A 10,536-nucleotide genomic window follows, 5' to 3' on the forward strand; every position below is an offset into this window, starting at 1 on the left:
AACTGGAGGATTGAAAGATAATCGTACTAAATGTTACAATTGTGGAAAGTACGGACATATGAGGCGAGATTGTCGAAAAGGGCAAGGCCAAATATCAAAACAGGTTAAAAATGAACAGCCACCTGGTATGTCGCCGGTGTGGTAAAGGACAACACTGGACTAATGAATGCCGTTCCAAAAGGGATAAGTTAGGAAATCTTTTGCCTCCACGAGATAATGTCTCGGGAAACGGGAAGCTAGGCCCAACCCGGGGCCGCAACAACAATATGGGAAAAGCGACGGTAAATTCTCAACGGTATCCTGTAAGCAATGGCAGCTTTCATCAGACACTACAGGACAATCTCAACATCAGCTCTTAGTTACTGATCTCATGCATGCTACCAGCGGCAGTGCTGCCGTTGACTTAATTGCTCCTCGAGAGTGTATCCTTACGCCAGCAGGAGGAGTTCATAAATTAGCTACGGGAGTTTATGGGCCTATACCTGCAGGAACCGTGGGACTATTATTAGGACGAAGTAGTTTGACTCTGCAGGGTATAACAGTTCATACTGGAGTTATTGATGAGGATTATAATGGAGAAATTTCTATTATGATTTCTGTTACAAAACCTATAGAATTTAATAAGGGACAAAGAATTGCTCAATTGTTACTGTTACCATATATAAAACAAGCAGCCGCCCCGGTAAAGCGTGCTGGGGGGTTCGGCAGCACGGGAAAAAATGTTTTTTGGCAATCCTTTATCAACGATCAACGTCCCCAATTAACGATTACCTTCAATAATAATGTGAAATTTACGGGCCTTTTTGATACGGGAGCTGATGTGTCTATAATAAAACAGTCTGAATGGCCTTCATATTGGCCTTTAGAAAAGGTGGAAGCGTCATTGATTGGAACCCTTTTGGCTCTGCCCGAGGAAAAAGGGGTCTGAAGAATTTACACTGGCATAGAGCGAATAACACTATTAATAGCAATACTATTAATGATACCATAGTATGGCATGCTGGAGGGTTTTCTCCTCCTGGTCCTCATTTAATTGGATTTCCTATCCAAAAGGATTTGTGGAAGCTTATGGCAGCTTTGGAAAAGATTAATGCTTGGGTAGGACGTATGGCTAACAAATCTGGACATTATAGTTTGACTTTTCATAAAAATGTTACTCGGTATACTCGTGGTTGTGTGAAATTACCTTATATATTGTTAAAAGGACCAGCTGAATGGAATAAGACTCTAGGTATTATAATATGTAAAAATTGCTCTCTGTATACCTGCATTAACTCTAGTATATCTTTTAACATATCTACTGAAAGTCTGTATATTTTACGAGCTCAGACAGGTCTTTGGCTTCCTGTTAATCTTGGAAGGGAATGGCAAGAATCTCTCCCTATGGCTGTTTTGCAATATTTAGCTGATGCATTAAAAAGAAGTAAAAGATTCGTAGGAATGTTGATTGCAGCTGTCATAGGTATTATATCCATAACAGCTACTGCTGCAGTAGCTGGAGTTGCTTTAGAACAATCTATTCAGACCGTTGATTATATAACTGATTGGCATAAAAATTCTGAAATGCTTTGGTCCTCTCAACGACAAATTGATTCGGAAATACAGTCGGAAATAGCAGACTTACAACAAGCTGTGGTTATGTTGGGAGACCAACTTGTGAATTTACAAAGACAAATGAAGCTACGTTGTGACTGGAATCAAAGTGCCTTTTGTGTCACTTCGGTTCCGTATAATCAGTCTGCATTCCCCTGGGAAAAAATGAAAAAACATCTATTACATCACAAAAATTTGACAGAAGAAATTGTGAACTTACAAGGGGAAATTCAACAAACTTTTCAGAAGAGATTACAACGACTTAATTCGCAAAAAGTATGGACTGGAATTATTCAAGGACTTAATAATTTAAATCCTATGTCTAAATTACATGCTTTATTTGGTTCTACCGCAGGATTGTTAATGATTATTATAATAATAATCATATGTTTAATTGTAGTCCGACGACGATTGCAAGCCACCCGCCATGTAACATCGCAACAAGCTGCCGTGTTCTCCTTGATGCTGCACAAGCTGCAAAACAAAAAGGGGGAAATGTAGAGAAATATCTGAGGACGTGGAAGGAGACGTGACCCATGAGTCCCCCCGGCAAGCTGGGTGCGTGCGAGAAAGCCAGAACTGCAAGCAGTCCTGAGTGCTTTGGGCACTGATCCATGAAATGTCCTCAGTATAATCAGAATAATGGGAACACAAGGAAACGTCCTTGTGCTGCTTTTGCGGTTCAAGGACGAAGCACGGCATGTTCTTAAGAAAGCCCATTGTTTATTGTATAATCAGCAAAAGCATATTTGGCTGCTTTGGTATTTCTGGAATGTTAAGAAAACAAGTCTTAAGATGTAAACTTAGATAACGCTTAAATAAAAGTCACCACAGCAGGACGAGACAGCGCTGTTATTGCCTGAGAGAGCAGCAGCCCTCTACTGTTGTGTTTCTGCACAATTCATCTCGTGTGATGAGCTTACTTTCAGCCCTGACATAAGAAACTACAACATATATATATATATATATATATGTATATATATATATATATATATATATATATATACACAATTAAGAATTTTCTAAAACGTATGCCAGCAAACTACGGCCCTGCAGGCCAAATCTTTCTGCTGCCTGCTTTTGTAGCACCCACAAGCTAAGAACAGTTCAACATTTTTGAATGGTTGAAAAAAATTCAAAGAAGAATGATATTACTCATGAACATAATAGAAATCCAAATTTCAGCATCTGTACATAAAGTTTTATTGCCACACAACCACCTTCATTCGTTTAAGTATTGTCTATGGCCGCTGATGTAAGCCACAGAGTTGAGTAGACAGAGCTGAGTAGCTGCAACAAAGACCAGAAATCTCCCACTGCCAAAAATATTTACTGTCCGGCCCCTTCCAGAAAAAGCTGGTTAACCCTTGCTATAAAATGATGTACTGAAGTAAAACTAGGGCCAGGAGGGAAGAAAATAATTATACCAGTGTCTAAAAATGCACTTGTCCAGAGTTACCCTTTGAAGAGAACGTGGCTGCCCACCACTCAGAACAAGTTCATTTATTCATTTATTCGGTATATATGTATTAAGTGCCTGCTTGCTGTAGATAGTTGGTATTGAGGCCCTGTTAACCACAAACGCTGAAGGAATCAAGTATGATTGATTCCTCAGAGCCTTGTAGTAGTAGATACCAAAGAAATACTAAATATGTAGATAATAAATATCTGTTGACTGAATGAATAAACAAAATGAATTTTAAGATGAATAAGACGTAGTTCTACCACAGGGACTTCAAAGTCCAGTTAGAGGGAAAGAGATGTAAAGAAATGCATGCAGTGTGGGATGAAAAGTGGCATAGTAGAAACGTGAACAAAATACAACTGAAAAGCGGAAAGGAAATACACGATCTATTGGGCGGCGGGGGCACACAAAGGGAGACACAAGTTTTTCATACAAGTTGTATAAATAGTTCCCTATGAGTGTAGAATGCTTGCAGGGAGCAGCCAAGGATAAAGCTGGAATAGTCCATCTTGCAGCCTTGTCAGGTTAAAGAGTCTGAATTTTAACTCTAAGGCCAAAGGGTCTTAAGCAGGGGAGTAAATAATGTAACTTGATTATTAGAACTTTTGCTTTGGATTGGCGGTGGGGGCGTGGAGGCGATCAGGACTGAAGGCATAAAGGCAGATGGCCCATAGGACAGCTCTGGTGTAACGTGGGTGCTCATAAATGGTAGTAGCAGTAGTAATAACCCCTCCTGAGCACTGGCCTTGACCTCCATTTCCAGGGGTGAGGTGGGGTCCGTCTCCAGATGGCACCCTGTGTCCCTAGCAATGACACGTTAGCTCTGGGGGTGCTGAGACCAGCTCTCATTGTTGTTATTAACGAATGGAACCTGGTGGTCCTTTGTCCCAGAAACTCCCTTTCCACCTGCAGTGGAATGCCAAAGCCCTCTCCAAGACTTCTGTGAATTCTTAGGGCTATAATCTCATAGTCACCTCTGGCTTTAAACTCCTACTGCTACTGGAATAATTCCATTTACAGGTTTATGGATCTTCTCCCCATGAAGCATGTTATTTCACATCACCCCAGACATGAAAAACATAGAAGCACATTGTATTTTCTTTCAAAACCCACTCTTTTTGTGTGTGTGTGTGGTACGTGGGCCTCTCACTGTTGTGGCCTCTCCCGTTGCAGAGCACAGGCTCCGGACGTACAGGCTCAGCGGCCATGGCTCACGGGCCTAGCTGCTCCGCGGCATGTGGGATCCTCCTGGACCAGGGCACGAACCCGTGTCCCCTGTATTGGCAGGCAGACTCTCAACCACTGCGCCACCAGGGAAGCCCCAAAACCCACTCTTAAAGGTCATTTGTATTTCTACTAAATTTCACTGAAGTAAAAGGTAAAAGTAAAAAGATGACAGAGAAGGGGTTTATATCACAGAAAGAAAATAGTTTCAAACAGAACATGATTACCCTCATTCTTAAAACCTCATCAGCCATGCCACCATTTTGGCCTTGTCAGAGACAAACCAGGTCGGACACTAGTTAAAAAAGCAAGGATAGATTTTGTTCAGTAACAAACTATTGTCATGGGGAAGAGGATGCACTGTGAACTGAACTGAACTTTGTGGAAATTGAAGGCAGGAGACATTTTAAAGCTTTCAGTGTACCGAGGGAAGGCACTGAGGGGCGCTGAAGAGGGTTGATCCCTGTGGCTAGGCCATCTGGGCTTGTTAATTGGAGCATATCCAGAGAAGAAACAAACTTCTTCTATCTTTATGACTAGAGGCAGTGATGCAAGTTAAGGCAAGGCACCCACTAAAATTAGGCCTATATCTTCCCACAGGGCTGGGGAGCAAGAGTAAGAATTATCTCCCTATATGTTTGCATTTCAAAGAGCTCTCAGATGCTTGGAGAAACAGTTTTGTTTGGTAAATTTACACCTCAAAGGCAGAGAAAGGATGTATAATTGCAAGCTTTCTAAAGTAACTGCTGGACTTCCCTGGTGGTGCGGTGGTTGAGAGTCCGCCTGCCGATGCAGGGGACGCGGGTTCGTGCCCCGGTCCGGGAGGATCCCACATGCCGCGGAGCGGCTGGGCCCGTGAGCCATGGCCACTGAGCCTGTGCGTCTAGAGCCTGTGCTCCGCAACGGGAGAGGCCACAGCAGTGAGAAGCCCGCTTACCGCAAAAACAAAAACAAAATAAAGTAACTGCTATAAGGGGGCGTGGGAGGGAGGGTTCCGGGGCCTATCTGCCTATCACCAGGTTTGGGGCCGGAACAAACAGTAAATTCTCTTGGCAGCCTTGAGCTTTTTCAGGCAGGCAGGCACTCTAAGGGGCACTGGAGTCATTCTAGGGGTGTGGCCTTGAGCTGTTAGAAACTATGCTGGTGCTTGTTCAAGTCTCTTAGTATGGCAGGGGCGCGGGGTCTGGACGAAATCATTTGTGCCAAGAGTCTGCAGATTTTACAAGTTAAGGTTGAGGCTTAGTTGAGAATAGGGCTCAGAGGAGCTTGACTAGAGTTTGGTCAAGAAGAGAGTCTTGATCACCTTTCCGCTGGCCTTCTCTCCTTAGGCCGTAGCCTCAGGACATTCTGCTGATGCCTCTCTACATTCTCCCCTCCAAGACGGTCCCCCAGGAGTAGCATTCCTTTTAACACATGCAAAAATAAGCTCAAAATGCATTAAAGACTTAAACATAAGACCTGAAGCCCTAAAACTCCCAGAAGAAAACAGGGGGAAAGCTCCTTGACATTGGTCTTGGCAGTGATTTTTTTTGGAGATGACACCAAAAGCATAGGCCACAGAAGCAAAAGTAAGCACATGGGACTACCTCAAACTAAAAAGCTTCTGCACAGCAAAGGAAACAATCAACAAAATGAAAAGGCAACCTACAGAATGGTAGAAAATATTTCCCAATAATATATCCAGTGAAGGTTAATATCTTAAATATATAAGGAATTCATAAAACTCAGTAGAGAAAAGAAAAGATTAAAAAATGAGCAAAGGACCTGAACAGACATTTTCCCTAAAAAGACACACAAATGGCCAACAGGTACATGATGTATAATACCGACATGTACATCACTAATCATCAGGGAAATGCAAATCAAAACCACAATGAGATATTTTGTCACACCTAGTAGGATGGCTGTTGTCAAAAAGTCAAATATAATAAGTGCTGGCAAGGATGTGGAGAAAAGGGAACGCTGTACACTGTTGGTGGGAATGTAAACTGGTGCAGCCACTATGGAAAACAATATAGATGTTCTTTAAAAAATTAAAAATCGAACTACCATATAATCTAGCAATCCCACTTCTGGGTATATATCCAAAGGAAAAAAATCACTCTCTCCAAGAGATATCTGTACTCCCATGTTCATTGCAGGATTATTCACAATAGTTAATACATGGAAACAAACTGTCAGTGGATGGATGGATAAAGAAAATGTGGTATACATATACAATGGAATATTATTCAGCCTTCAAAAAGAAGGAATTCCTGACACTTGTGTCAACATGAATGAACCTGAAGGACATTATGCTAATTGAAATAAGCCAGATAGAGAAAGGCACATGTTGCATGATCTCACTTATTTTATTTATTTATTGGACATGCTGCATGGCATGTAGGATCTTAGTTCCCCGACCAGGGATTGAACCCACACCCTCTGCAGTGGAAGTGTGGAGGTTTAACTGCTGGACAACCAGGGAAGTCCCTGCATGATCTGACTTAAATGTGGGATCTAAAAATGTCCAATTCATAGAAACAGAGAGTAGAATGGTGCTTATCAGTGGCTGAGGGTTGGGAGAAATGTGGAGATGTTGGTCAAGGGTACAAACTTTCAGTAATAGAATGAATAAATACTAGAGACGCAATGTATTACAAGTGACTATAGCTAATAATAATGTATTGTATACTTGAAATTTTCTAAGAGAATAGATCTGAAGTGTTTTCACCACACACACACAAAATGGTAACTATGTGAGGTGATGAATACGCTAATTAGCTTGATTGTGGTAATCATTTCACAATGTAAACATATATCAAAACATCACATGTGCACCTTAAATACTTACAATTTTTATTTGACAATCGTTCTTCATAATGTTGAAAAAAAAAGAAACCAGATGAGGGACTTCCCTGGTGGCACAGTGGTTAAGACTCCACACTCCTAATGCAGGGGGCCCGGGTTTGATCCCTGGTCAGGGAACTAGATCCCATATGCATGCCACAACTAAGAGTTCACATGCTACAACTAAGGAGTCCCCCTGCCACAACTAAGGAGCCTGCCCACCAAAACTAAGACCCAGCACAACCAAATAAATAAATATTAAAAGAAAAAGAAACTAGACACAAAAGAATACCTGCTATATAATTTCATTTATATGAAATTCAAGATATACAAAATTAATTTATGGTAATAGAAAGCAGAAGAGTAGTTGTTTGGGGTAGGGAGAGGGGATTTATGTAATTGAGTACAAGGAAATATTCTGGGTGATGGAAATTTTCTATATCATGATTAGGGTGGTAATTACATAGGTTTATACATTTATTGAAACTCATATGTATTCTTTATGTATGTGCAATGTAAATTATGCCTCAATAAAAAAATACATATATTTAAAGTTATCACTGTATCATTTGCTTGTTACTAGTAACACTGGCACTGTATTTTTGAAACGACCTACTTGTCCTCCTGGACCTTAAAGTATGTTTGGGGCTATAGACCAGCAAACAGACAACTACCATGCTCTGCAGTAAGTGTAATGATAGCAAAAGTCCAGGGCACCTTGGGGCTTCATAAGAGGGCCCCTAACTCAGATCTGGGAGAGTCAGGGAAGGTTCCCAAGAGAAAGTAAAGTCTAAGCTAAGAAGTGAAGGATGAATGGAAGTTGTTTAGGCAAATGTAGGGGAAGAGGAAGGGGAGTGTTCCTGGCGGATGGAACAAGAGAGGAAGAAAGAGATGGCTTGTTCACTTTATCCTAATATGAGATTTGGAAACGTTTTAAGTAGGGAGGTGACATAATAAGAATTATGTTTTAGAAAGCTTATTCCGATGGCAAGGTTGGAGACAAAGAGACCCGTTGGCAGGTCAGTCCCTGCTACTAGAGAGGCTGATAACCTAGTAAGGCCCCTAGCCATAGCGATAGAAATGGTCAGGTCATGGGTTTCCCTGGTGGCGCAGTGGTTGAGAGTCCGCCTGCCGATGTAGGGGACGTGGGTTCGTGCCCCGGTCCGGGAGGATCCCACATGCCGCGGAGCGGCTGGGCCCGTGAGCCATGGCCACTGAGCCTGCGCGTCCGGAGACTGTGCTCTGCAACGGGAGAGGCCACAGCAGTGAGAGGCCCGCGTACCGCAAAAAAAACCACCAACATTTATCACCTCACACAGTTTTTGTAGGTTGGGAATTTAGGAACAGCCTGGCTGGGTGATTCAGCCTCGTCTCTCTGAGGTTGCAGTCAAGAAACTGGAGAGAGTTGTAGTCATCTGAAGGCTTCACTAGGGCTGGAAGATCTGCTTCTGAAATTGTTCACAGTTGCTGGCATGTGGATGGCAAGTTGGTGCTGGCTGTTGCAGGAGGCCTTGATTTCTTAACACATGGACCTTTCCAAGAGCTGCTTGAGGGCAGCTGGTTTCCTCCAAGAGAATCTTGGGTGATTTTGCTGTTTAAAATGGACTCCAAGCATAGTGATGAAGTGCTTTCTAGTGTTCCAAGGCATAAGAAGGCTGTCATTTGCCTTAGGAAGAAAACACATGTGTTAGATAAGCTTCCTTCAGGCATGAATTATAGTGCTGCTGACTCTGAGTTCAATGTTAATGAATCAACAATATATATTAAAGATGTCTTTAAACAGAAACACACATAAAGCAAGGTTATGTGCTGATAAGTTGATGAAAATGCTGTGACCAGAGGCTCAGAGGAGCCTTACCCCTTACCCTAGGAGCAATGATTATTTGCTAATTCAGTGTTGGTGGTGACTGTCTAGAACGTAATCACCTTGAATAATGAGAATCAACTGTTTATTTATCCATATTTATTTCCTCTCCTTTCTTACATAAAAGTTCAAATTTTCATTGCAGTTTTTTGTCATTGGAATATATTTTGGGAGCAGGCGACAATCACTGCCTCTGCCCCCCCCCCCCCCCCCCCCGCAGGAACCTGTGCCGGCTGCCATACCTGCACACCCCCTATCAAGGGGATAATGGCCAGCACACACTTAGGAAAGAGGTGGAAAGCATCCAAACTAAAAGCAGCCCTAGGGCCAAAAATATTAAACCCATACAAGCTATACAAGGATGCTCCTGCATATAAATAGCCTTCCAAGACTACAGAAGATAATTGTTTCTCCTAAATTCACAGAGTAAGAGAAATATAAGTAAAATGAAGAAGCAGAGGAACCACTCCCAGTTAAAAGGTCCAGAGAATTCCCCTAAAGGAACAAACAATGAAACAGTCCTCTTCAGTCTAATAGACACCGAGTTCAAAAAGGAAGTAAAGAAGATACTGAAGGAATTAAGAAAGCTTATCAGCAGAAATGCAGATTACTGTAAAAAGGAACTAGAAACTATAAGGAGGAGGCAAGAAAAATTAGGAAATTCATTTGCTGAGATGAAACCTGAACTAAAGACAATAAATAGCAGAATGAATAATGCAGAAGAACGATAAGGGATCTGGAAGACAGAATAATGGAAATCACCCAATCAGAACAGCAGACAGAAAGCCAAATGAAAAAAAATATTGAAAGCAATATAAGACACCTATGGGATAATATAAAGTGTGCCAATCTACACATAATAGGGATCCCAGGAGAAGAAAGAGAAAAGGGGATTGAAAATGTAAGTGGAATGTATTTCACTGAAAATATACAGAGAGCTGTGTTCAAAAATCACTTTTTGGGGCTTCCCTGGTGGTGCAGTGGTTAAGAATCCGCCTGCCAATGAAGGGGACACGGGTTCAAGCCCTGGTCCGGGAAGATCCCACATGCCGTGGAGCAACTAAGCCCGTGCGCCACAACTACTGAGCCTGAACTCTAGAGCCCGCGAGTCACAACTACTGAAGCCCGCGCGCCTAAAGCCTGTGCTCCGCAACAAGAGAAGCCACCGCAATGAGAAGCCCGCGCACCACAACAAAGAGTAGCCCCCGCTCGCCGCAACTAGAGAAAACCAGCGCACAGCAACAAAGACCCAATACAGCCAAAAATGAATAAATTAAATAAATTAAGAAAAAAAGAAGGGGACAGATCCCCCCCTTTAATAAAAAAAAATCACTTTTCTCTGTGATGTTACGTTACCAATTCAATATACAGGTATATTGGTTTTGGTCTGCTTTCAGTTTTGTTTACTTTTTTCTTTTCTGTTTTTGAATATGAAAAACATATACATTGATTGACAGAAGTCTCACTACAAAGAAAGGTCTCACTTCCATCTTTATCCCTTCCAGCCGTAAAGGTTAATCATTTTTTGGTGTGTCCAGTGTTACCTTTAAGAGGTTTTTTA

Source organism: Stenella coeruleoalba (assembly GCF_951394435.1).
Source record: "Stenella coeruleoalba genome assembly, chromosome: 2".
Lineage (NCBI taxonomy): Eukaryota > Metazoa > Chordata > Mammalia > Artiodactyla > Delphinidae > Stenella > Stenella coeruleoalba.